At 38.8% G+C, this 27,660-nt stretch overlaps 1 protein-coding gene across 1 annotated transcript in view; it reads right to left on the reverse strand.

Moving 5' to 3' along the window:
* The window catches only part of MGAT4C (MGAT4 family member C), a 57,442-nt gene extending 44,982 nt beyond the window's left edge, over positions 1 to 12,460 (reverse strand). The window contains exon 1 of the mRNA XM_072401221.1: positions 12,204 to 12,460. The gene's annotated coding sequence lies outside the window, so the exon portion shown is untranslated. The remainder of the gene's footprint in view (positions 1 to 12,203) is intronic.
* Between the last annotated feature and the right edge of the window lie 15,200 nt (positions 12,461 to 27,660).

Below are 27,660 nucleotides of genomic sequence, written 5' to 3' on the forward strand. Positions count from 1 at the left end.
AGCTGGGCAGCACAAGTGGAGAAGAATCTCCATGCGTATTACCCAAGGGGGTGGCGGCTGGTCCCCAACACCCCCTTAATTACACGAGAAATGCCCCCTTACACGTCTTCAGCACCCACCGGGGGCGGTACCACTCTCATTTGTAATCTATGCTTTAGATGGTACCAATACAATTAACACACGTATGTTTTTTATTTAGGAAAACAAAACCGCACTACTGTACATGCTATGCTAAAGTACATTGATATTAACTTGTTGCCAGGCATCAAACCATGAAAGGAAACTCCTGTTGCAGTGATCGCTTTGAAATATATATTCATATATATAGATTATGATGTACAGAAATGTTCATACTGCTAAGAAAAAGTAATTAATACTTTTGAAATATTTTGTTTAAAGAAAAAAGGAAATACAAAAAAAGACCTAATAGAAAATGTACAAGGAACAAAATTAAGAGATAAAGAAGTAATTTAATGTATGAGTATTATTAAAGTAGTGCATCACTTATTTATATCGGTGTTATGAACTAATATCCTTAATCAGCAATCACCATTACAAATGAACACCAAGTTTTTAAATATTTTTTCCATGGCAAAACATATTTACATCCAAGGCCTTGTAATTCAATTGTAAGTTCATATTATCTATAATTCAATTGAAAAGAATTTGCTTTTGTATTTGTTTTATAGCTGCAGGCTCAAAAAGAAATCCAATACCCTAATAAAATAAAAGAATTGAGAGTCTGGTACCTTTTGAGACTCTAAGGTAGCAGCCTGTGCACATATGGTAACATTTTTGACTGGTACCTGGTGCTGTGGTAGCTATATAAAAGGCTATAGAGGCGTGATTGCAAATTGGGAGACCGAAAGAATACATAGGTTGTCTATTCTATTGGTTTGGAGGAGAAGAAAGGAATAAATCTGTGTCGTGAAACCCTTTTTTCTCCTATGAAGGCGTGGAAGCCTGGGAGAGCTTTCTCAGGTCAGTTTAACAGATTCCAGTGATCTTTTGAGCTATCTGTAAAGGTGGCAGCCATCCCAATGGCCACATTGGTGCTTTGGTGTCAACGGTCCCCAAGACAGAAAGGCCCCATCCATACTTTCAATTGAAAACTGCATGGTTGGCCACTCTCAAACAGCAAACTGCTGCCTTGCCACCAGGAGCAGAAAATCAAACTGCAAGTTTATGCGAGAGCAGACTGGTTAGGGTTGTGGTTCATCCTTCACAGGAAAAAATTGCAACCTTATAGCCAAAAGTGATTTGTTGCTTTTTGGAACTGTGCTGATATGCATCCTGATCCTTGGGCAAAATGGGCCTGATTTATAAAAGCACTCGAAGGCTGGAAAGGATACACTTTGATCAATTAACTTGGGTGATCCAGCAAACCCCGAATGAATCTGGTCCGGGACTGAAAACATTTGCTAAAAATAGCACATGACTTAACCTTCCTATCATTCTAATTCCATCCAAATTTCCATTCAAAAAGCGTTACATTTTTTTTTGCATGGAAATTTATTTTACACAACTCACCGAAATATTTACAATATTTAATAAATTTAATAATAAACTTTAAATAAAAAAATCTGTTAAAAAAAATAATAATAAAAAAATAGTTATACCCTCTCTCAGTTTTCAGGCAGAAATGTCTAGAGTGTCAGATACAATGGTTCTAGAGAAAATGTCTGCTGTGGCTAACGATTCTTTGCATAAATACTACAAGGTGTGGACACCATGGTTAGATCATCATTCCACTCCTGATATAGACCGTAGGCTCTTTAAATTATGATATACGATTGTCTTTTTCCCAATTACACTGTAAGCTTCGAGTACATTTTTTTTCTCTTTTTTTTTGTTATTGTGTATCTTTTTTTTCTTCTCTTTTTTGTGTTAGTCCTTGTTTATATTATTTGTCTTTGTATTATTATGTTTTCATTATTATTTTGTATACTGCTGGTTTTGCATTTTTCTATTCTCTGTTTTTGTTAGTTCATGTTTATTATAAAAAATTCAATAAAAATGTATTATAAAAAAAAATAGTTAAACATGTAATGTAAGTATACAGTAGCATAAATAATATATATATAATAATATTTACAGCTATTTTGTGTTAAATCCAATACAAAATTATTTGAATTTCCCGCCGCTCCTCCTGCCTGCACTGACGTGTACACCGACGTCACTGGGAAACCCTGGAAAATGTTTCTGCATTGCGTGGCTGAAGATCGAAAAAGATGGACGTGTCCCCAGGACCTGCAGGGACCAGCAGGTTGACGAGGGACGACAATGGAGCAAGGTAAGTGGGTTTTTTTTATAGGGTAAAGCTACCTTGGGATTACCGCCATTTGCAGGTAAAATCTACCCCGAGTCACACTCTTGATTACTGCAAGGTGGTTAGGAAATCCATCTCAGGTTTGCTGGATCACCCAGCTTCACTGATTAAAGTGTATCCTCTCCTGCCTAGGAGAGCTTTCATAAATCAAGCCCAATGTTCCTATCCATTCTGATTTACTTGAATGGGGAGGGTTAGGACTGTGGTTGAGCTTGTGGCAGAATGCTGTGATCAGCTGCAGGTCTGGAATGGCCCTGTAAGTGTTTCTCCAGTGGGCTGGCAGACAGAAATAAAAAAACAAACAGTGGTTTTAGCCTTTACATATGTTATCGCAACTTGAACAATTTTGCTAAATTTTCCTCTTTAAATCAGTATGTATTCTTTAGGGTCTTCTTCAGCCTTCTTGAAAAAACAGCCACAGATGTTTACCATTAATAGCAGGTGGCACATATGGTGATGGTTCATACTCTAATAATAATGATTACACTATAACATCGAGCTGCAGAGCAAAGATACACATTCTGTGCTTGTTTGGGAAATTTTTTATGTGGCATTAGTTGCTAGGTGTACTGGTCCTTTAAGTAGAATTTTTTCCATTAATGGACAGCTGATTTTCTCTTCATGTTGCACTATAGCAACACCAGACAAGATAACATCATTGAGAGAACATAGATTTATTTGTAGGTCTCCTCCTTGTAACCTTGAGCAGCTCACATTATCTCTCAGTGCCTCAGGCACTAAATATTTTATTACAAATTCAACAGGGAATTGCATGATTTATAGTATATACTATGCAAACCTAAGGGGTGTTTTCAGTGTCTCCAAAAGATAAAAGGCTTTAATAATTATTTTTATTGGTATTATTGTAATTAATAATCACAAAATGTTTACTTTCTGTATTGCCAGGATTGCACCTTTTAAAATGTAGAAGTTTCCATTTTCTGCATAGTAAAGGTCAAGCAAACAGTTCAGAAGTGATTGGAGAGCTAATATGTATTATAGTGTTTGCTTTTTATGTGTATACCTCTGTGTTCTGATAGATGGCAGTGTTATGACATGGATACTGCATCACATCTTCAGTATTGCTTAGATTTCCACTAAAAATGTAATATCAAAACATTTAAAATGTCTTTTATATGTGTAAACACCAGGAACATGCTTATGCTATTTATTTCTATAATTTAACAGAAATGTGACACTTTTACAGCAGTTCACATGTAAAATATAGCAATTCAGTAATAATCTCTATACAATGAATGTAATTTGCATACATTTACATTTCTAATGTAGAACCTAAACAATGTTGAGAGTCTATATGAATTTATCATTTAGGGTTATATTATTCATATCTTAAATAATATTAAACATGTTTAGACATTGTTTAATGCCAAGCAATAAAATGTTATTTCTATTACTTTTATCAGCATATATCAAAGAATTACAAAGTCGAGCATTGAGCATTTCCTATAGTAAGGTATAGTTTTTTTTATAAATTAAGAGAAGGTTTAAAGCATGTTCCGGATGGCTACAGATTTAGGCTTTGGGATTTTGTTTTTTATGTAAAGAGGATGAGCTGTTCTTTTATTAGAAAGTTACCATTTATCCATAACCTAATGCAGAAATCTGGGCTTAAAAAATATTGTCTAAATAAAACAGGCATGTATTATTCCTTTAATGTCAAAATCATTTGTGTATGTTTTCCAGATCTGCACAGTAATCCAGCAAGGAACAACTGCATTTTGCCTATGTGCAGTTATTATCTATTATAAAGCCTGCTCAGTGTTGTTTTCTCTTGTGATTTGTATCCTTCCTTTTTATCTGCAGGCAGTGTTTATTGGTTAGATCCACTGATCCCTATCTACTGAATTCCCCCTACTCTCTGTACAGAATATATGCAGCACAATAATGATATCAATACTACTTTTATAATTTAATATCTGGGTTTGCCAAGGGCATTTGATGTGCACAACATAGATTCATATCCTTTGTAGTTTTAAAAAAAAATGAATAAACCTGGAATTCAGATTTAAGTGACAGTGAAAATGAAGTATTGCTATACATACCTGCGAACTTGTCTGCTTTTGTTTAGGGATGCCAACTTCTTAGTTAGGCAATTGGTTCACCATAGTCCATTCTCATGCTGACTGTTGATTGATAGAACTGATGGCAGTATCACTCCTATTGGGCTGAGAAGTGATAGTGATAGCGAGTATTCTGTTCTCTCCTCCTCTTTCCAATGGCAGCTTAGTGTCGGTGGAATAAAGCGGGGGAGCGCGCACTGGGAATAGACCTTCTTTTCAAATCTGCACTAGGGAATGAAAACCTTTTTTCCTGTCTGCCATTGTTATGTGACATATGAAATGACCAGACATAGAATGGGGAAGCTGCATTCGTTCCTGGGCAGGTGGAAGGCTAAGGCATAGGTAAACAGAAGATGGGAGGACAACTTATCCCCAGGCACTGATTCAAAACAGTTGCTATGTCCCCCTTCAGATTCACTGATTTACTAAAGCTTTTAGATATGATGGAACATAACCCAAAAATGCATATTTCACCCATTACTTACATAGCAACTCTCAGTTTGGTAATGGAATTTCAGCATTTGAAAAATTACTGCATTCTTCATTGTCTCTCCAATGCAAGGCTCAATCTATACATCAACACCACTGTTGTATACTTTCAGACTGACAGCCAATAGCAGATCACATTTACCAAAAGCTATTGATTTATTCACAAATTTGTACAGCTTTCTACAAAATTCAATCAATGATTTTGGACATGTTTTTTAATCTTCAAGATCTAATCTAAAGTCTGAAACTGAAAAAGGGAATAGACAATAAGCAATCAGCAAAAGCAATGTACATTGGTTTTGGCAACAGGATCCTGCCATCTGGTATTAGAAAAAAATAATACCTACCCCACTTCACACCCAACCTCAATCTGCCTTAAGGGTAAAAAATAGATGTTTAAACCTAACCTAACTCTGAACTCATCTCTTAATGTCCCCTCAATGTTTACCACTTGAAACCCTGAAAAGTAATTCTTTACACTTAACATAACCCTAATACCTAGGGGCACATATATAAAGCAGTGAATATGATTTTCATTGGGGATTCACTGTAGGTACATGTTTCAGGTGCATGTTTTAATTATCAGCAATTGATTTACCATCACCAAGTAAAGTCTGGTGAAAGTAACATTCATTGCTTAATAAATACGCACTTAAATTTATTTAAAAATTAAAAGTACTTTGTCATGAGAAGAGAGAGGTTCAGTCATGGTTTATCTTTCATTTGATGATGCCAGTTCCCTAGCTGTCAAGGTTTTGCTTTGGCATCAGTGATTTCAAAATCATTGACCCAGAACAAAGACAGAGATAAGGAATACAGTCATTTACAGCATGCTTTTTCAGAGACTACAGCTTAAAAATAGTAAGCAGCAGGGTAACGCTCCATGTCACAAAGCTCATATCATCTCAAACTATTTTCTTCAACATGACACTGAGTTTACTGTACTCAAATGGCCTCCACATTCACCAGATCTCAATCCAATCAAGCACCTTTGGGATGTGGTGGAACAGGAGATTTGCATTATGGATGTGCAGCCGACGAACCTGCAGCAACAGCGTGATGGAATCACTTGTAATCTGTACTGTTTTTATAGGATGACAATGTAAAGGCACAACAGGGAAACAAGTAAAAGAGTTTTATTCTTACAACAAAAAGTACTTTAACAAGGACCTTATTCAGAAATGTCAAATTATTTTTTAAGATTACTTTACCATGTTAAACCCTATATACTTATAAAGATCGCTATGAGTTTTTAATGATTGGTTTTCCATATACTGGAACTTTGAACATACATAACGATGTTGAGTTTTGAATTCATTTGTTGCATACTGGTTTTGGATCAGTGATTCACTCAGTAGTGATATAGAAATGTGGATAACAGTTCCAAAGCTCACAGTCCAAAAAACATGTCAGCAATGACAGACAGTTCAGTATTTCTTTGTTGTTAGGTTTCTCTAAAATGCATTATTTTTTAGTCTAGGAAATGTGTCCCCAAAAAAACATGAAGGCGTTCAATTCTTTTTTTAAGCAGTCATATTTCAAATATTCAAAATGCCTAGAGTAATTTTTTTTTTGCTAACTGTCCTTATATTTTTAATGGGAATCAAGAAATCCCTTACAAGAAACTTAAACAGACTTATTTAATAAGACAGTGCTGTGATTGTATAAAGTGCAGTAGAGCACAGGAACATCTCAGGATTCATATTTTTACTGATCTGACTACATAAACTAAGCTCTAAGCGGTGGCTCAGGGTTACTGCACTGCACACGATTAAAGTACACATACAGCTTACTGAATACTCCTGGTCTCATTGCAGACATTGTTCTGCATACAGCTTTTATCCAAACTTTATATTTCCATTTTTGTCCTGGAAGCGTTGTAATTGCTGCCCTTCTTTCTGATTAATACATGATTTGCATAAGTTGCTATTTTCTCTAGCACTTGGGGGATACTGCTTCTGGTACTCTATATCCCATTACTTTATATCTGGCAATGGACTGCACTGTAAATCAAAAGGCAGCACTAAAAGCTTTTAGTGCACTAAGGTACTGCTAGATGTGCATTTTCATTCACATATCTATGTTGTAGAAAGAGACTTATTTATTAGAAGCTGGAATGCATCCTATAAGCAAATTTATTCACTGCTAGCTAGGGAGTAACTACTTATTAAAAGGCACAGAGAAGCTGTTCGTTAAAAGCAAATGAGACCCACAGAATTATGTGCATAATTTAGTACTTTACACTTGCAAAGCATAATATTTAGTTGTATCCTTTCCTTTTTGGAAAAGACTATGGATCTGAGAGGTGATGTTTATTAGTAATATGACCACAATTTAATCTTTTTTCTCCCAATACACACTTATGGTTATTCATGTGCATGCAATCACCTCTCTCAGCTTGGGGAAACAATAAAAGCTTAACCACTGGAAGATTCTGGCCAGTGGCCATTTCCTTCAGTTCATTTTTTTAGATGATATTCAAAAAACCTTACCTGTCATCTAATATTTTTGAGGTTTAACGGATATGTTTAACAATCGCATATTGGATACCATATGGTTCAAGATATGACTTTATCCATTTTATAAGTATTAGAGCTGCTTGTTCACTGTACAGTTACATGATTCTAGGTGATATAATGTAAATGTATAGACATGTGTCCACAAATCTATAGATGATTTTCTCTAATTTACAGCTGTGTTTCTGAGACAGCAAAGGAAAACCCCATAAAAAGACACAGTTACAAAAACGCGCAAACCTCACAAAACTTAAACTGGAAACTAGCTTTAGATGTTTTTAAGCAGTCTTTAAAACTTGAAGTCAAAAATATAACTGGAATGTAAGTTCAGAAAAAATACCCTTTCTGTTGAAAAATGTCCTATGTTACCAGAAGTGTAAAGTGTAAGTAATAAAAGATTTTGCTCCATTTAAAGGACAGGTGTACTGGGAAAAACTGGGAAAATGTAGGCTACAATTGCTATCTCTAACTTTATTACTTGGTGGTTTATTAGTATACTTGTCCTTGTACAATCTAAAGCCACAGGGAAGTCAGATCTCTTAATTTGCATTTTTGTTCTGGGTCAATAACACATGAAGCTTTGAAGCTATTTAATAAGCTTGGCAGATGAACAAGCATTCCTAAAAGGAGGATATCTTTCAGTAAAGTATTCTTATATAGTGTACATATACTACAGCAAATCCATAAGCATAAGATTCTGCTTTTAAAAATTTGTGGAATCAAGGATGTTGTACCTTCTGTCCCCTTAGATAATAAGACAATAGTGATATGTAAACAATTCTGGGTAATGGAAGACAATAGTCCTCTACTACTACTTATATGTGTAATAACCTATAACAACTAGTTAGAGACCTGATTTAATAATCCAGTAAGGAAATGTTGCACAGATATGTCTTTACATTTGTTGTATGGTATTACCTAAATCTGTTTAGGTTATTTAATATTTCCCCTTGATTTGTACTTGTTGTGAGGCATATTTCCTGTCTGTATCCTTGGGGAAAGAAGTCTTTCAACCAATAACTGTGTATATAAAATGACAGCTTCCAAGTAGAAAATGATGCGTGAAGATATAAGCAAACATCTTAGAATCCCCCACATTGAACATTTGTCTAATTTGTTCTATTTTATTGCTTTCAGGTGTACAAATATACTATACATTTTATATATAAATGATGACTCTTACTGAGTTTTAAAACATTTCCTCCTAATTTTAAAGACAACTGGCACCTTCAGCCAAGAAGAGCCACAATGACGACCTCAATGATGAAGAATACTTTAGAGTGGATATAAAGTGTCTAACATAACAAAAGTGTTGAAATTCAAGCATCTTGTTTTGTCAGCAAGTTCATGCGTTCGTCTTTGTAGACTCCCTATAAATCTTACCGTTATTGCGTACTATATGCCAGGAATATACTATAGGCATTTGGTATATGGATATCCAAACTATCAGTAACTAGCCTTAATCAATTAACAGTGATTTGTGGTAGAAGTAATTAGAAATATGGAATTCTGAGAACCTTTCACAGAGCGTTCCACATATTCAATTGGGACTACAATGTTTGGTTTCAAACAATAAATAGGTATTACCAATTAGGACCTAAACAATGGTAAATTCCTTGGGCTCTATTTAAAAAACAGGGAATCAGACATTCCCTTAACCTCCTCGGTGGTTCATTTCTGTCTGGATTTATATGCCTAAAAGCGGTACATTGTTTTTTATGAAAATTTATTTTACATTATAATATATTAGTATGAGTATAAGTTTAAAACACAAAATCATGTCAAAATAAAAAATTAAATAAATTAAAAAAATACATTTAATAATAATTGTAATAATAAACCTTGACATGATTTTGTGTTTCAAACTTTATTATACTCATACTAATATAATATACTGTAAAAATACATTTTCAGGAAGGACAATGTACTGCTTTTAGACATATAAATTCAGTGTATTGCATTAAATACAGTTATTTTATTTGAAATGCAATACAAAGAAATTCCTGCCGCGCCCCTAGCTAGGGCTGTACGCACTAACGTCACCGGGAACTCCTGGGGAATGTCAGCGCAGTCATAGGATGCGGCCAGAGGATGGCAGGACACTTGAGGACACCAATGGGACCATGTAAGCCTTAATTTTTTATTTTTTTAGCTACCCCGAGTGTGGCTTGGGGTTACTGCTTTCAGCGTGTTTTTTTTTACCATGAGACACACTGGGGCTTGCCGCTCGGGAGATTAAACAATCCCTTGTGGGAATCTTCCAGGTCCATGTGTTTCCATTGCAGTAATTAATTCCCCAATAGAGAATGTTTGTCAGAATATCAGAGTTCCTGTTTTATAAATAAAGCCCCTAGAGTTTTATAAAATTATTTAGGTACTGGCTAAGTTTTTTACAACCCAAATGTAACTTAGTCTTTGCTTTAACTATTCTTTATAAATAAATATGTTATAACATTCAAACACTTCCTCCATTCTAGCAGTTCTGCCTACACAGCCACTTCCAGTAGAGTTTAATGCCTGTACCTCACTACAGACCATGGTCTTGTCCTCTGACCTGTACATCATTGCTGAGTCCTGTGGTGACATAGAGGTCAGAAGATGAAACCCCTGCATGCAGCAGGAGTCACAGCTATCTGACATTCCCAGAATTGTTGAATTCTAAAGAAACTGGCAACAGTCCAATGAAAGGGAGTTAGGAGACACAGGTTTTTAGAGAGGTGAGTACTTTAGTTCTTATCTTGCGGAGACTTATCAGAAGGGTATTTTTTTAAGAGAGGGTCACTTTAAAGCAACAGGCTGGGGAGCTGTCACCCCGACCCTATCTCCACTATCTAGTAAGTCAATGACCAATTCCAGACAAGTGGTTTGCTAGACATGATATGAGTACAGCCAGGATCTCGATGACAAGCAGCACCAGCAACAGACATTCCTGCAGGATCTCTTTAAGGTTACTGAACTTTATCAAGTATTAACATATTAGAAAGATTTTATTACGTAAACATATTAGCTTTCTACTACTTTGCCAGTGTGTTAGAATAAAGTGAAGTCTTTTTAGATTCTGGTCTTATTTTGTTGTTTATATTTCTACATCCTGTGAAGTTATAAAATATTTAATGTTGCCTAGTATTGAAAACTTTTAAAGTTTGGCATAAAGATAATAATGTAGGGGGGTATAGCTGATGTCTTTAACCAATATTAAAAATGAACCCTGTGAAGTCTGCCATTTCTTAAAATGGCTAATACCATGTATGCTAACTTCACAGCAAATGTAAATATAATGTTAAGTAAATATATTTACTATATATACTGGTGGACTATGTGTAAAAAAAATGAATGGAGTTACAATTTCTTTGAATCATAGTATGAAAATAAGCATTACATTTTTAAATATCTACACAGACCAATAATCAACATAAAAGAAAATGTACAGTTATTGTGTACAGCGTGTCTGTTTTCTATTACCAAAGAAAAACACAGACAAGAAGAAAGCCATGTGAAATTGCATAGCAATTAAAACAATCAATGTTCACTGCATAGTAAAAACTAGTCTCAATCTGAAAAGCACTTCCTTGAATAAGCATTGTTAAAATGCCATCAGTACACCTGACACATAATAAGACTGTCAAGCTAGAATTGGCATTCACATAAATAAGAATTATTGTTCCGGTATATTGAACTCCAACAGAAAAAAAGAATAATGTGATATTTAGAAAGGTCAGATGTTAGCAGAACCTGAAAATAACATGAATCATGAAAGCAATTGTTGTGTTGTATTATATTTAGCATACAGGTGATCAAGTACTTTGTAGGAGCATGCTTTTCTTATCCTGATTGATTACACTGTCTGCTCCAAACTAAATATTAAAGAATTAAGAGAACATATATAGGAATTTCCATTTCATAGTGTTGATAAGGTGTCTTTTGAGTACTGTAAAAAGAGTTTATTCTGTAGGTTGAGCTTGTATTTAGTTACAGTGATTACTGAATCGTTCATCTATCATCCAGTGCACTCACTCAGTCAATTAAATCTCCTATTGTATCTGATTTGTCAGTGTCAATGTCATTGTTAATCTCTTAAATCCACATCAGCTCTGAAGCCTAAATGTTGCTTTTTGCATCTGTGAAATGAAGTGGCTGAAAATGCCACTGGAAACATGTAGCAGACCTACATTATACATAAACACCAATACAGCTATGACTTTATTTCTACATAATTACAATAACTCTGGAAATTACATAGTGATATAGCAAGAAGCAAAGCTTTAAAATGCATCTATTGCTTTCCCATCTCTCCATACAATATGCTTCATTGCTTACATTCATCTGCTGTGAATTCCTCGAAAGGTGAACAAGCCTGCTGCAACTTGTATGAGAACTTGAATAACTTATTACCTTGTAAATGTCAAATTATCACCAAAGTCAGCCAGCATGTCATATTTAGTGCTCATAACACATGCTCCATCACATCATACAAAATGTTATGTTTTTCTACGCCAATGACCATTTGTTAACGTAGCCTGTAGGTTCAAAGAAGCACATTTTTCAATAAGCTAAAGCAGAAAACAATTTTGAAAATGTACTTTTTTTAATTAAATGAGAGTGAAATGAAATCTATACTGTCATGCAGATAAAACCTATTTAAATCAGCAGTGGAAAACTGCAAAATGCTGTAGATGCTAAGTCCTCCAGTACTAAAGCATTGGGATGTGCCAGCATTTTCCTTTGCACGTTACACACACATCAGCTAGAATATCTAGGCGAAGACAAAAAAGAAAAAGGCTCTCTTACCATGCACAGAAAAAGCTATTCGTTCAGCTAGATCCAAGACTGCTGTATCCAGACGGGCAGCATGAGTGATCCTTGGGCCTCACACAAAAGCGAGATAATTGGCTCTCAATGAAGAGATGTAAACATCCATCATAATAGCAATGGTGCTGAAGCTGAAAGCTACCTCAGCTGTTCTAGCTACTCTGTGAGATGATGTCACAAACATCATCTCGGTGTACTCTCATTGGCTTTTGTTACCTGGAATAATATCTTAACCCTAAGCGTGCAGCACCATTTCAAAAGGCGGATCATTGCTATAGTGCATGCCTGGAATGGGGAGTAGAACAACAATGAAATGAAGAGGCTCATATACCAGCAATGAAACTGCCTAGCAAAATACATACAATTCAAAGATATATCACAATAATACAATCCATTTTAAATGTAAATTTAACATTTTATATATATATATATATATATATATATATAAATATTATATATATATATATATATATATATATATATAAATTTATATAATAAATATATATATATATATATACATAATTTTAAAATTGTGTGTAAGATTTGCAACAGTTTCTTTAGAACAGAACACATTAAACAATTTACAATATTGAAGGAAAATGTAATGCATGATTACATTTGCCTTTTATCTGTGTGCAAGTTGTGTTTTGAGTTTCCTCTCATTTTATGTCCTGTTGATTTTGAGGGAAGGAGGAAAAATTGTAGAAGGTTGTGTCGTTGGAATCTTCAATACACATGCAGCTACTATTTTATATATGGAAGGGTTGAAGAGACCCCATTTTTGTTTATTTCATATCTTGAGGTCACAGGGACAAATACCTCCTGAACTGAGTACAGCAATGAAACCTGTTGTAAAACTACTATACTCTCAGCGATACCAAAATGAACTAACTAAGGTAAAATTAATAAATGCAAAAGTTGTTAAAATTTTTTTATGAATATATAGGGTTTTACAAAAGATTTACCCATTTTTTCAACTGAATCCAATTAGGGGTGAAGAAGTGAATTTTAAATGAATCTTTCTCTCTCTCTCTCTCTTATATTTACTTTGGTGTATAGCTACCATTTACCGCACAATCTATGCTAAAGGTAAATGCGCAACAATATTCTTTATACTTTGGCACAGTTTGATTGGATGCAGTATGCAGTAATTACATGATCATTGCTCTTTACAATACCTCATTATACCTTTTAAGCTATAGTTAACGCTGATAACATGGAAGGCTGTTGTATGATCCAATGCAAGTACATGTTTTCTTCTGTATGTGGTAATTATATAACACTTATTCTAGTTTTTTTTTTTAAATATAACATATAATTAACAACCTGGTACATGATGATAATTTTTTTGACATATATGAATAATAATAATAATAATAATATCTAGATATCATAGAAGCTACCCTTGGACCAGCAATACATTGTTAAAGTAACTTCCCTAGGACATGGGATTACTTTTTCCAGTAGAGGGCTCACTGTTCTAACATGAGTCAGTCCTTAGCATCCCATTTATAGCAAACATGAATACATATCTTTCTAGCTTTGTATTTCGCTGTGTGTTTTTTGATTGATTTGATAATTATTTTACTTGATAGGGGAAATGAAACGTTGAAAATAATAATTTAAATAGTACTAGTATGCTAAGATCTTTTTGTATACAACACACTGTCAACGATATCAGTTATTCCTCGAAAAACATTCCAGTCCAATGTCTACAGCACAACCAAGCAGACACAAACACACTAGGGGCCAATTCAGACACAAGCTAATTAACCTAATAGTTTGTGAGGAGAAATGGCAGCACCACAAAAATAAAGGGAAGGACATAACATTTTATAAAGGTTCAATGTGTGAATGTCAGTAAAGCACGCACGTTTATCATGCATTATCAGCATGATGTTTGTTGCAATAGGGGACCCATTTACTTCAAATGTGCCGTCTAAGAACAGTAACATAAATAAAACTTGACTGTGGCATGCAAGAGCCTTTCCTATATAACCCCTTTTCAACCACAAACCCATACCTCCTGCAATAAAGACAAATTACAGGTATGGTAAAAATGGCCTCCCGGGCGTTTATTAATTACAAACTTTTAACATAAATTAACATTAATATCCTTAAAAAACAACCAGAATAACAAACAAGAATAATACTGTATCAACCCAATTATAACATACTGAAACAAGAAGACACTACAATCACCAGGGGGCAGGTCTTTGCTCCCAGGCGCCAATTAATAACCTCAGGAAAGATATCAATTATGCATACCTCCCACCAATACCCTTTTTACCAACATTACCACACCAACTTGGAAACCCCATACCATAGATGACTCTCCACACCCATCACCATGTACCATACTTTTTTATCGACACATTCCCCCTCGAGGACCTCACAGTGCCACCCAACAGACCCTAAAACCGCTACCAAACCAGCGTGGGCGGGCGGGGATCTCACAATTTTTTGTAAAAATTCCTGCCCCTTTTTTCCCCTTTACCCTTTTATATCCTTTGTTACCCCACCCATTGTTTTACAAATTAGCCAATCAATGACCTTTAACCAATAACCTTCCCCTCACACCATCCCCTCAACTCTTTGGCCTTTCCCCCTACAGTCATGTTTCCCCCCCCCCCGCGCCTACCTCCCTTCTTGCAGGCCTCTCTAGATGTGCACAAGTTTTGTTTTGTTTTTTTTTCTGTACGCTGTGGTGGCGTGTAGTAATTATGTGCACTGATGTGAACAGGCTCTTAACCTGTAATAGTAGTCGCAATCATCATTCCACTACACAATCATTCTCTCTTGGACTGCAGAGAGGATTAGGGATTGTATTCAATAACATAGTTGAATGGTTAATAGGTTGAAGAACAACCTTGACAATCCAGGTCAATGTTTTTACAATATCTACAGATCCAGAGGATGGTGAACACTATGGGGAGATGTTACTAATTTTCCTTTCTTTAGCAATCAGTTTCATTCTTTAATAACTTAATTCTTTATAAACTTTTCTTGTACTTCAATGGCATTTTCTTAAATTTCAATGACTCACTTTCAAGTCATTACACTCTAATTCTATTGATATCCCTTATTTATAAAGTGGTAACATAATATGAAGCACTGTACAATAAAAAGGGGTTGCAGATGGCAAACCTGCATAATAGACAAGTACAAACAATTACACAGGTTGAGAAAAACCCTTCCCAAAAAGCTTATGAGCTGCTTATGAGGTGGAGAGAGTAATAGGAGGGGCATGTGGGATGGTGGCTAATTAGTGATGTGTAAGGGGAGCAGATAAAGATAGTTAGGCAAATTTGATAAAGGGAGTTTTAATGGAGTTTAATTTTGTAAAATAAGGTGAGAGCAAGCCTAATAAGATGAGGAAGAGAGTTCCAGAGTGTGGGAGTATCTCAAAAATAGATCATTAAAGATTTTAATGCTTTCCTCCTATTCTGTGCTACTTATAAAACCTTAATATTTAACCATACTTTTTTTTATTCCTAGAAAATTCCCAAAGGAAATATTATTGCTTTGGTTGATATTAAAATATTTATTGTTAATTCTATTCAGTAACCTGTCACAGTTTATTTACCTGTATACCAATTCCTGTTCACCAATGTATGCTTCTTTATCTTTAAATATTGCCTTCTTAAAGCTCTGGTATTCTGAGCTTCTTTGTTCAATATTTTTATATTGACTTCTAGACCCACTAGATTCAGTGTTCCAGTCTACATAGTTTGCTGTCTTTTCAAATTGAAGCAGTTTATGGAGTGATTTTAAGCAATCATTTATAAACATGAATAAAGAAATCAGAATTTACTCCAAGCTGGATTTCCTGAGATTAGGGTACCTAAATATTAGTACGTTCACTTTTATACCCATAGTGTGAACAGTGTGAAAGCAGTGTTATGTATTATTCAAAAGAATCAAATTAGGATTAGAAGTGTCAGTCATATATTGATCAGATAAGGCTTAGTTGTTGTTTATTTGTATAAATCTGTAGCTTAAAAATACAGAACCTCTACTGTACATCTTATGTTATATTACATATATTAACAAAAACACAAGGTAAAATGAACTAATTGGGATTTATTAAAACAATTATGGGTAAATCTGGATGATCCAACAAACCGGTGGAGGGGGAGGAGATAAGATGAGGTTTGTGTTTTTAGTAATGTATTGGGTGAACCTGGGTACTCCAGCAAGCCTGGAATGGATTTCTTTAATCCTGGATCAGATACATTCCTGGTTTGCTGGAGAGATTTATTAAATTAAGCCCCATATGTCATAAAGGAAGGTAGGAGTATACTGCATTTTAGTATTGTATAGTATAGTGTAGAGGAGGAAGTTTGTAATGAGGGGGGTAAGAGCATCTCTCCTAGGCCACCCTTTTGTTCATCTCTGGTTAAGATCAAAAATTTTACAGAAGAGAAGAATACAAATATTTCCAGACTTGCCACCATTTGCTGACAATATCGCTTTAAATGCCTTGAGAAAATTATGCATTCAATCAGTTCTTTAGGGTGACCTCTTTTGAAGAAAAATATTTCCTGGCCACATTACATATTCTGGATGCATTCCTCTCTGTGGCAATTTGGGTCCTGTATTCCCAAATGTTCCTGTTTCATTGATTCACATGTCTCCAGATTGACCAAGAAAAATATGATTCTCTGACCTTGTTTATCTGGTCACCAACACTCTGCGCTAGCCTCTGTACTGATCATCCTGTTTCTACATCATTCCTGCCAATCCCTGGCTTCACTGGAAGTGGATCACAAGGAACTAATATTCTGCTAAAGTTGGATAATCAATGGCTGATCCTCAACTTTTTCCGTATATCTATCTTCTAAAACTTTCTGTGTCATCAGATATAATATGACCAATAGTTTACATTGTTTTTGATCTCAGTTTCACTTCAAAACACCTTCCAATTACCAGTATTGTTTCATGCTAGCTCTCTGAAATTTTAGAAATTGTTAAAATGTTACAGCAAAGGGGGTTGGGGAGCAGGGGGGCCAGTGGCCACATGGTGGGTGGGGGAGTGACGGGGGACAGGCTTCAGAAAGTTCAATGACAGGGGGGTGGGGGAGGGGGTTTGAAGGTTAGCAGGTTAGTGTGGCGCCAAAAGACAGCGTGGGAGATGCGGCGAGAGGTGAGGTCTACGCTTGCTTTGAGGGACCATTGGGGGCGCACTTTAGGAAGAAAGTGTGGGAGCGCGTTTTAGGCCGTAAGTATGTAGACATTTTTTCCTTGTAGCCTTTGGATCGTTTTATATTGAGTGGAGTGGGGGTGAGGGGCGCAGGGAAGAGAGTGAGCAGCAGCATTATCGTTTGATTTCGCGGACATTTTTTAATTGGCTGCAAGCGTTCAGCATTCTTACAAGCATTGTTGGGGAACAGCAGCCGGAACAAAGTGCGGCGCTGTTCTGGTATTTGGATACGGTAAGTGAGACGTACAGGCTTTAAGGGGGCACAGCGTGATTGCCGTATGACAGGCAGTTCCGTCAACTGAAGGTGATGCGGCCGTCGCTGCGCTAGGACCATAAAGATATTAGTCTGTGGATAAAGAATATATCAGTGGGCAGACAAGAAGGAGCAGTTTTTTTCAGGGGGGGGGGGGCGGTGGGCAACAGGTTGCTGTTGGATCGCCAGCTGGAAGAAAGAAAGGAGTATGCTGGTTGTTCAATGAAGGGGGATGCAATTTTGGAGGCAGCTGCAGGTTCCAGCACAAATGCTCAGGATGTGGGGGGAGTCATGGGCTTACATGCTGCTTTAAGCAAGGGGCAGGCAGACGAGGTAAAGGTGGTGTAAAAGGGCAGGACCCCGGTGAATATCGGAAGGATGGCGCCTTTCCTAAGTAAGTATCTGGACGGTGAGGCAGAGAGGGTGCTGGGGGAGGGGTTTTTACATGGCTGTTAGGAGGCCCTCTTGGGGCCTACAATCTCAGGCGATGCCCCACCGCAGGAGGGCGCCCGCAACTTTTCCCTCTGGCGGCTGTGCTTGCTGTAGCACAGGGGTTTCAGTATCAGTGCCTTGAGGGTTGCAGCATCCCTGCTTCCCTGTAGCTGGGTTTTTCCCTCTGCATCCTCTGCACTGAGGCTGCACAGTCGAATGGAATTAGAGCTGTATGCAGCTGATTAGCAGAGTGGTTCCTTGCAATCCCATGCTGTCATTGGCTGCTGGGGCATTATAGCCTCTCTCTTCCAGTCATCTGTGCCTGTTATAGCATTTGCTGGGCTTACCTGTACTGTGTGTGTTCTCTGTTACTGACCTTTGCGAGTAACCATACAGGGAGGTCAGAGACAAAACTTCGCTCCCGCTGTAGCAGTTGCCACCCCTTCTGAACCAAAGATTCCTTTACCCGAGAAATTTTCTGGTGAGCGCCACAAGTTTGAGAATTTCATGCAGTCCTACAAATTGTATTTCTAGCTGCGAGCACTCTCATAAGGCACGATGACTCAGAGAGTTGGCCTGGTCATATCCCTTCTCCAGGGAGATTCCCAGGCATGGGCTTTTAACCTGCCACAAGGGAACCCAGCCCTCTCTTCTGTGGATATTATTTTCTGTGGAATCTTGTATGCAGACCCAGACCTAACTTCTACTGATGAAACTAAACTGCAAAGTCTCTGACAAGGTCACAGACGGGCAGAGGAGTACGCTGCGGAGTTCCGCCGCTGGGCTGTCAGTTACCAATGGAATGATCCTGCGCTCGAGTCAATTCCGTTGGGGGCTATCTGGTCAACCAGGTGAACTATCCCATGCCAGAGACTCTGGATGAAATGATAATGTTAACCATTAGGATTGATCGCAGAATTTGCAAGCGCAATTTGGAAAACTGCCTGCGGCAACTGCATTGGCCAGGGGCCTGGCTGTCTCTGCACCTAGTCCACGAGCCGATGCAATTTGGCTCTGCAAGGCTGTCAGTCACAGAAAGGTTGAGGAGGAAGACCAAAGGACTCCGTCTGTACTGTGGGGAACCTGGCCATTCAGCGCCTAGGGGGGCCCGAGAAAACCTCCCCAGGCAAGCCAGTATATCCTCTAAAATCTGATCACATTTTTTTACCTGTTGAAATTTCCTGGGGTTCTTCTGTAAAGCGTTGCCAGGCCTTCCTGAAAAGCAGTGCTGCTGGCAATTTTTGGATGAGGCTCTGCTTTCTGCTAATTCTTTTTATTAAGCCTTCTGAATCTTTATGTGTGTTAGCAATAGATGACTTCCCTCACCTGTATGGTGAAATTTTTTTTGCTTGATATTCCTACCTCACCTGTAATTTTGGGACTACCTTGGTTGTGCAGACATAACCCCATAGGGAATCTGGGCAGATTATTAAATGGGGTGAAATTGAGAGTTTAAATGTGGTGTTTTGAGAGTTGTTTGGTAAACTCACCACCTCTCCCTGTTGCTGGCACTTTTCTAGAGAAGCTGCCCATTCTATATTCATCTTTTTCTGATGTATTCTCTCCTGAGGGCGCTGATGTTCTTCCACCTCAACAGCCTTATGATTGCCCAATTTTTTGCTCCCAGGTACTATGCCACCCCGAGGGCACCTCTGCAATCTTACAGTCCCTGAAAATTTGGCCATGAAAGCCTATAAAAGGAAAATTTGGAGAAGGGCTTTATCCTCCCTTCTACATCCCCTGCTGGAGCTGGCTTTTTTTTGTTGAGAAAAAAACAGGACTTCATTAATGACGTTTTCTGTGATTTTCTGGGGAAATTTGTGGTGTTGTATTTGGATGATATTTTGTTTTCTTTGTCTTCTTTGGCTCAGCATCATGTTCATGTTAAGGCAGACCTCCAGAAACTCAGGGAGAACCATTTGTATGCCAAGTTAGAGAAGTCCAACAGGTCCCTTTCCTGGGTTCCATTGTTTCTGATCAGGGCCTAACGATGGACCCAGCCAAGGTCACTGCTGGCTTAGATTGGCCTCAGCCTACCAATTTGAAAGGCCTATAGAGGTTTCTAGGTTTTGCCAATTTTTACAGAAGATTTATTAAGAATTACATGGTCTTGGTCACTCCCCTTACTGATCTGACAGGAAAAGGAGCAGACCCTTCCCAATGGCCAGCCCAGGCTTGTGAAGCTGAAGTAAGCCTTCTGCTCCGCGACTATCTTTGTACATCCAGATATCCAGCAACCCTTCTCTGTGGAGGTAGATGCATCCGAGCTTGGGGTCGGAGCAATTTTGTCTCAGTACTGGGGAAATCCTGAACGTCTACACCCCTGCACCTTCTTTTCTGAAAATTTTCTCGAGCAGAGCAGAATTAGGATGTTGGGAATCGAGAACTCTTGGTAATCAAGTTAGCCTTTGAGGAGTGGAGACACTGGTTGGAGAGGGCAGAGCATCCAGTGACTATTTACAGACCATACATTATTTTTTTCACGCTTTAACTTTACCATTTTATACAGACAGAGGTTTGTTTCAGGTTGTCAGGATGAATGGGCGAATTATCTTCAATTTGCGGAGTTTGCCTTTAAAAATGCTGTACATTTCTCTACAAAAATGTCTCCATTTCATTGTCGTGGTGAATGAGTCGTAATTTCTCTCCCTTGTCTGGTCCCCCCTCCAACATGCCTTTGTTGGAAGATTGGCTCACCCACATGACCACAATTTGGTCTCAAGTACAGCAGAATTTAAAGTAGGCTTCCAGGCACCAGAAACAATTTGCACATCGGCGTCGATCCAAGGAGCCAGAATTTACTCCAGGGGAATTAATTTGGGTTTCCACCTGGAATATTGCTGTTCGCCAACCCTCCACTAAGCTGGGGCTGAATTTCATTGGCCCATACCCTATTGCTGAGAGAATAAATAGAGTGATTTATAGATTAACCTTGCCTTGCTCCGGTATGAGTGTAGACTCCTACCATGTCTCGTTATTAAAATCAGAAGCTAATGTCGGACCTTCTTTGAAGCCTCCCTCCTGTGGATGTGGAAGGTAAGCCTGAGTTTGAGGTTCAGAAAATTTGGTAGTCCTATTGGGTACAAAATTCTCTCCAGTATTTAATAGATTGGAAAGTTACAGTCCGGAGGAAAGGAGCTTGGTTCCAGCATCATCATCAATGAAAACAATGAAATCCCTGAAAAACCACAAGTGGAGGGTCCCGAGGCCCCTCCACGAGAGGGGGTTATAGTAGGAGGTGCTCTTGGGGCCTACTATCCCAGCCGATGCCCCACTGCAGGAAGGCACGTGCAGCCTATCCCCTCTGGCGGCTGCGCTTGCTGTAGCACAGGGGTTTCAGGATCAGTGCCCTAAGGGTGGAGGCATCCCTGTTTCCCTGTAGCTGAATGGAATTAGGGCTGTGTGCAGCTGATTAGCAGAGTGGTTCCTGTGTAATCCCATGCTGTCATTGGCTGCTGGGACTTTATAGCCTCTCTGCTTCCAGTCATCTGTGCCTGTTATAGCACTTGCTGGGCTTACCTGTGCTGGAGTGATTTTGAGTGTTTTCTGTTACTGACCTTTGCCTGTTCTTGAGTTCCCATTTGAACTCCACCTGGATCGACCTTTGCCTGTGACTGCGACTCTGCTTGCGCCTTTTCCATTTGTACCTCGCTTTGGTGGACTGATCTCCTGTGTTTTGACTCGGCTTGATTCTGGCTTCCCTGGTGTTCTTCTGTACTGAGTATTTGTGGGCTTCTGGAAAGCTGTTGGCCTATCTCCAGACCCCATGCCTTGCGCACCAAGTCCTGGGGGGAACCGAGTGCTGGGAGACACCAGTCTCCCGAGGCTGAGCGGGAGCCGCTATAGGCAAATACTGCGGCAATAGATTGGGGGACTGGTGTCTGGAGAATCCTGGTACTGACCAATCCCTTACAATGGGTTTTGGATGTTGTGCAGTTTGGAGACAATTCCAAAGGAGCCAAGGAATTTAGGCTCGGCCTTGAGGTGTCCAGAAGTGGTGTCAGAAAAGCTGGCAAAAGAGGTATGTTTGGGTAGAATGGAGCCGCCGTTGGAAGGTTTGGTGGTATCGCTGTTTCGGATTCCATCACTTATCGTTCCTGCCGGGGGGATCAGTGAATGACGGAATTGATCCAGAGTTATGTGTGGTGGCATATACATCACTGGATGCAGCCATTAAGTGGGTGAGGCGGTATAGAAGAGGGGCTTTGATGGCCAAGGCGGACATTGAATCTTCTCTTTCGGCTGTTGCCGGTGCATCCAGGGTATATTCAGTTGTTAGGGTGTAAATGGAGTGCCTCCCCATGGGGTTCTCTATTTCTTGAGCGTTCTTTGAGAAGTTTAGCACCTTTTTGGAATGGGTAGTGCGGATGATTTTCTCTTGCTGGGGCTGCCTAATAGCTCGGTTTGCAGGGTGTTGCTGGAATCGTTACAGCATGTGGCAGACCTTTTCTGGGTGCCATTGGTAGCGGACAAGATAGAGGGACAGGGAACGATGTTTACCTTTTTGGGCATCCAATTGGATTCAGTGGCCATGGAGAGCAAGCTGCTGAGGGAAATATTGGTAGTGTTGCAGGAAGAAGTGCAGTGGACATGTGGGAGGCGGAAGATGTGCCTAAAGGAAGTTCAGTCATTGTTGGGAAAATTGAACTTTGCCTGTAGGGTAGTGAGGATGGGTAGGATGTTTTGCAGGCTTTTGGCAGCTGCGAAGGCGGGGGTGAAAATGCCATCACACTTTGTGCGAGTGTCCAAGGAGGACTTGAAAGTGTGTCAGATTTTCTTGGAATCCTTTAACGGGAAGGCTTTGTGGTTAGAGGGACCAACTGACGCAGTCGATTTGGAACTTTACACAGATGCGTCGAGCGCTAAGGGTTTTGGTGCGTATTTTCAGGGTAAGTGGTGTGAGGGAGCTTGATCCATGGAACGGGTAGAGGAGGAGTTATTGAAGAATTTGGTGGTGCTGGAATTGTTTCCGATGGTGGTGGCGGTGGAGTTGTGGGGGAAAGCATTGGCGAATAAAAAAGTGAGGTTTCATTGCGATAACCTGGGGGTGGTGCAGGCTTTGAATAGCTTGTCAGTGTTGTCAACTCCGGCCATGCGGTTGTTGCGGCTTTTGGTTTTAAGATGTCTGCAACACAACATCTTTCTGTTTCCTTGTCCCATCCCGGAGGTGTGTAATGTCATGGCAGCATAGTTTCCCTTTTTCATAAGGGCTGTGGAAGTTTGCATTAGGCTCATTGGAAGTATGATTCAAAAGTCGGTGAGTGAGCAGACATGGGGGAGCTTTGCAGCGGTGTTGCAGGAATGGAGCAAGCTTTGTGAGCAGGTGGGGAGTTGCGTCAAGGAGTGGAGCCAGTGCACATGCTTCTGTACTGGTTGGCAAAGGATTTTGCGAGGGGGTGGTTGATGGCAGCAGTTAATAGGAAATGAAGGATGAAGGATGTTAGAGGTTGGAGATGTCACAAAAGACTTTGTAGTAAGGCAGGCGGTGAAGGGGTATCAGAAAGGCAAGAGAATGCTGGACACTGGGAAACCAGTGTCTTTTGACTTGTTGTTGGGGTAAGTGGGAATGCTGGAGAAGGTTTGGTTGGGGGTGTTTGAAAAACATTTATTTAAAGCAGCATTTATGCTGGTGTTTTTTGGGGCCATGCAGCTTGGGGAATTGGCTAGCCTGGATAAGTACAGGGCGGGGGGAATTTTGGGGCAGGATGTGTTTGTTGCTTCGGATAAGGTGAGTGTGGTGATTCGGCGGTCCAAGATGGACAAGATGGGAAAAGGTTTTACGGTGAGGTTGTTTAAAAAAGCGGGATCCCCAGTTTGGCTGGTTCGGGTGATAGGGGAATTTGTAAGCAGGAGGCCTCAAGGGGAGGGTCTATTGTTAGTGCATGAAAATGGGTCATATCTGTCCTGATTTAAATTTATTGCAGTCTTCAAGAGATGTTTAGCTTGGATAGGAATTGATGCGCAAGGCTATTTGTCGCATTCCTTTCAGGTTGGAGCGTCGAGATGGGGACTGGGGGAAGAAGTTATCAGGAGGATTGGCAGATGGGAATCAAGGACGCTTCAGCTTTATATCTGACCACATTTGCTGTAGATCTTGGGGTATTGGGGGAGCTGGTATGGAACAGGTAAAAGGGTGTTGTTGGTTTGATATTGGCTATGTGTTTTGTTTTCTTGATAGGTGTTCGCCACTGTCTGGTGTGGATAGTGGGCCATTCAAATGTCTGATGGGGTACAAAGAGGGCAGAAGTGCCACCTGAAGGACGACAGTTGGGGCTATCTAGGGTGGAGGCAACCGTGAGGTGGATGGGGGTCCCAGGTATGTTGTGGAGTAGGGTGGTGCCGGAGATTAGAAAATTTGCAACGCTGGATCGTCCTCCAGATGTGGTGGTGCTTCATATGGGAGGGAAATACATGGGGCACTAATCCATGTGGGAGGTTATAAGAGATGTTAGGTTGGATTTCTTGCGGCTAAGATTGGAAATCCTGGGGTTGGTGATAGTCTGGTCAGACATGGTGGCTAGGACTAGCTGGAGGGAAGTTCGGTCATTGGAGAAAATTATTAAAGCACGGATTGAGGTGAATAGGGAGGTGGGAAGATTTGTGGCCTGGAATGGCGGGATTGTAGTGCGGCATCGGGACATGAAGAGGAGACGTGGCGGTATCTCCGTAAGGATGGAGTGCACCTTAATGCCATTGGAATAGACATGTGGTTTTTGGGATTGCAAGATGGAGTGCAAAGAGCAATCCAGGTGTGGAGGGGTGCACAGGCATGAGGTAACCTGCCTGTGGGCTGTGGCTGTTGGGGTTTAGGAGGGTAAGAGCCCTAATGATAATTTTGGAAGGGCAACCCAAAGGTAGGGTGCCATTTAAAGGTGTTATGGTGTAGGGCCCCTGGGGCGGTGCTGGGCAGCTAGGGGCAGGTGTGGAAAATGGATGTGATACTTGTTTGGTGCGAACTTTACCTTTCCTAGGCCTGCAACCTGGTTGGTTGAGTTTAGAGATGGTTGGTGGACAGGTTTAACAGGGGGTTTTTATGTGTTTTATACGGTTATAATTGGTTAAGGAAGGTTGTATATGTTAAGTGGGGAAATGTGTATGTTACTTGTATGTAAACATATATGCAAATGTATGTAAAATATGTTTATTTATGTATATTAAAATGACAGTTTTATTAATTGTTATATATTTATGGTTATTTATGGGTATTGTTAATAAAAGTGGTTTATTTATTGTTAATAAATGGCTGCTTGCCATTTTAAGCCCAGCAGGTGTCAGGTGTCATTGAGAAAATCGGGGAAAAGGTAATGGCTGGTAAGTGGGGATAGTGTTTGTGTAGTTAAAGGAAGGTGGTTAAAGAAGACAGGGGGCGAAGGTCTGAGCTAATCTAGTCATGTTTGTAATTTGTACCATGTATTTTTGCATTTTGTATCACCCACTTTAGTTCAAAAAGCATGAAATGTAATACAAAATGATTTTGGAATAGAAATACAATTTCTCAAATGTACAATCATCATCCCTATACGTTTATATTGTAATGCTTTCATTTACCCTATTTCATGAAATAAAAATAAAGTTGTATGATAAATATTGCACAACATTCAAAGATTTAAAGTTGTATTTTCCAAATGAGATAATTGAGAAAATCGCAACATGAAGTAAACTGATAAATGTGTTTTGATACTTAGCCATTTAATAAATTATTCATCCTTTAGGCTGTACAATCAGTTATGAAGTTCATGAATCATTTTAAACCCTCAAATATTATCATCCTTTCATCTCTAATAGCCTCTAACTAGAGACACTTGTATTAGCCTATAGCTGCAAACTAAAATAGGAGAAAAAATTCTATAAATGCTATACCTGATCTCTGACTCTACCTGCCAAAGTTTTTGGTCATGAAACCAGAAGCGAAGAGAGCCTTAAATATTGGTATTTCAGCCCTGTTATTACATTTTAAATGTATGGATGCTCATATATATTTAAAGCTAAGCAGCCATTAAACACATTGCACGGCACAGTGCTGGTAATGGCTAGTACTAGAGCGATGCAGCACAAGCATCTCAAGTTTACCCCCCTTGGCGGTATTCCCTAGTGTGGCTCGGGGTAAAAAAAATATGCAAAAAGGGGAGCCACACTTGGGGTAGCTAAAAACAATAAAAAAAAACACACCTTGTCCAATCGCGTCCTCTGGCGTCCTGCCTTGGGTGGCGCCCTCTTCTTCGGATCTTCAGCCAGTGAGTGCAGTGACATTCCCGGGGTTTCCCTGGTGATGTCGGTGCATGCCTCAGTGTGTGCGGGAGTCGCGGTGGGAAATTCAAATATTTTTGTATTGGATTCAATACAAAATAGCTGTATTAAATCCAATACAAAATAATCCTTATATATTATATATATAATATACATTCTACTGTACAATTATATTACAGTTTTCATTATTTTTTGCACCCTTGTTTTAAGTTTTTTTTTTATTTAAAATTTATTAATAAATTTATTAAATATTGGACAAATTTTGGTGAGTTATGCCTACAATATAGGCCTACAATTATGAGTTATGTTTTTGGGAAATATTATGACTGTAATATGCTCTCCATGTACAAGAAGACATGTTTGTACATGACTGATTTATGAATGGTGCTAAAATTAACTAAGGTGATGTAATTCAAGTTTGGAAATAAAGCAATTAGTTCTTCTGCAAAAAGCTGCAAAGCTTTGCATGACTTTTATACACTTATTCCGTTAGCTGCAGATGTAATTAGAAAATCATTGCTGTTAAAACAATGTGTTAAACTAGGTGTTTTTTAAAAAAGAAATTTAGCAAAGTTGTGCAGCTTCTAAAAGTTTCAATGCAAAATGGTGTTAGTTGCTAGAAGCAGAGATGTGCTTGCTTTTCCACTGCCTTATTAAATAAGCCTATTTGTCACTCACCAGAAGCATGGAGTGAATGCTTGGGTGCATTCCGAATCACAATATTTCAGACATTCCAGGGTCAGAATTTTAAGTGCAACATGAAGAGGCTATAACTTTCATGTGACAATTTGTCTAAAATGAAATTAAAAAATAGTGGGAAAATTTGAAAAGTTTTTTTTTTTTTTGTCACTGATCTCTTTTTTAATCATCAACGATCCAATTAAATGTGATTTTAAGGTCTATTTTTACATATTTTTCATATATTTTTTTCTCTCCAACCATCTCCATTTGTGAGTAGTTCCCATTTTGGTATTATTATGTTCGCATTTTCTGATAATACCAGGTACACATTTAGCCCTTATTTTAGGCGTAGGCTGAAAGAACAGTAAATGATGGGGTTCTAATGCTTTCTGGCAGGTACTTTGTGATTTAGAGCCCAGATAAAAATGACACACATGCACTCAGTAGCTTATTTAATAGCATTTTAATTATGGAATGCAACTTTAGCAGCATAGTGATTGACAAAGAAGTATACAGCAAAGAATACTTACAGTTGACAGCTACAGCTTAAAAAAAAGGTGATTTAATTTACAAAAGGAAAAACAATTGATATAGTCATAGGGAGTCTGTACACACATTGA

This window comes from Pyxicephalus adspersus, chromosome 2 (assembly GCF_032062135.1).
Source record: "Pyxicephalus adspersus chromosome 2, UCB_Pads_2.0, whole genome shotgun sequence".
Classification (NCBI taxonomy): Eukaryota; Metazoa; Chordata; class Amphibia; order Anura; family Pyxicephalidae; genus Pyxicephalus; species Pyxicephalus adspersus.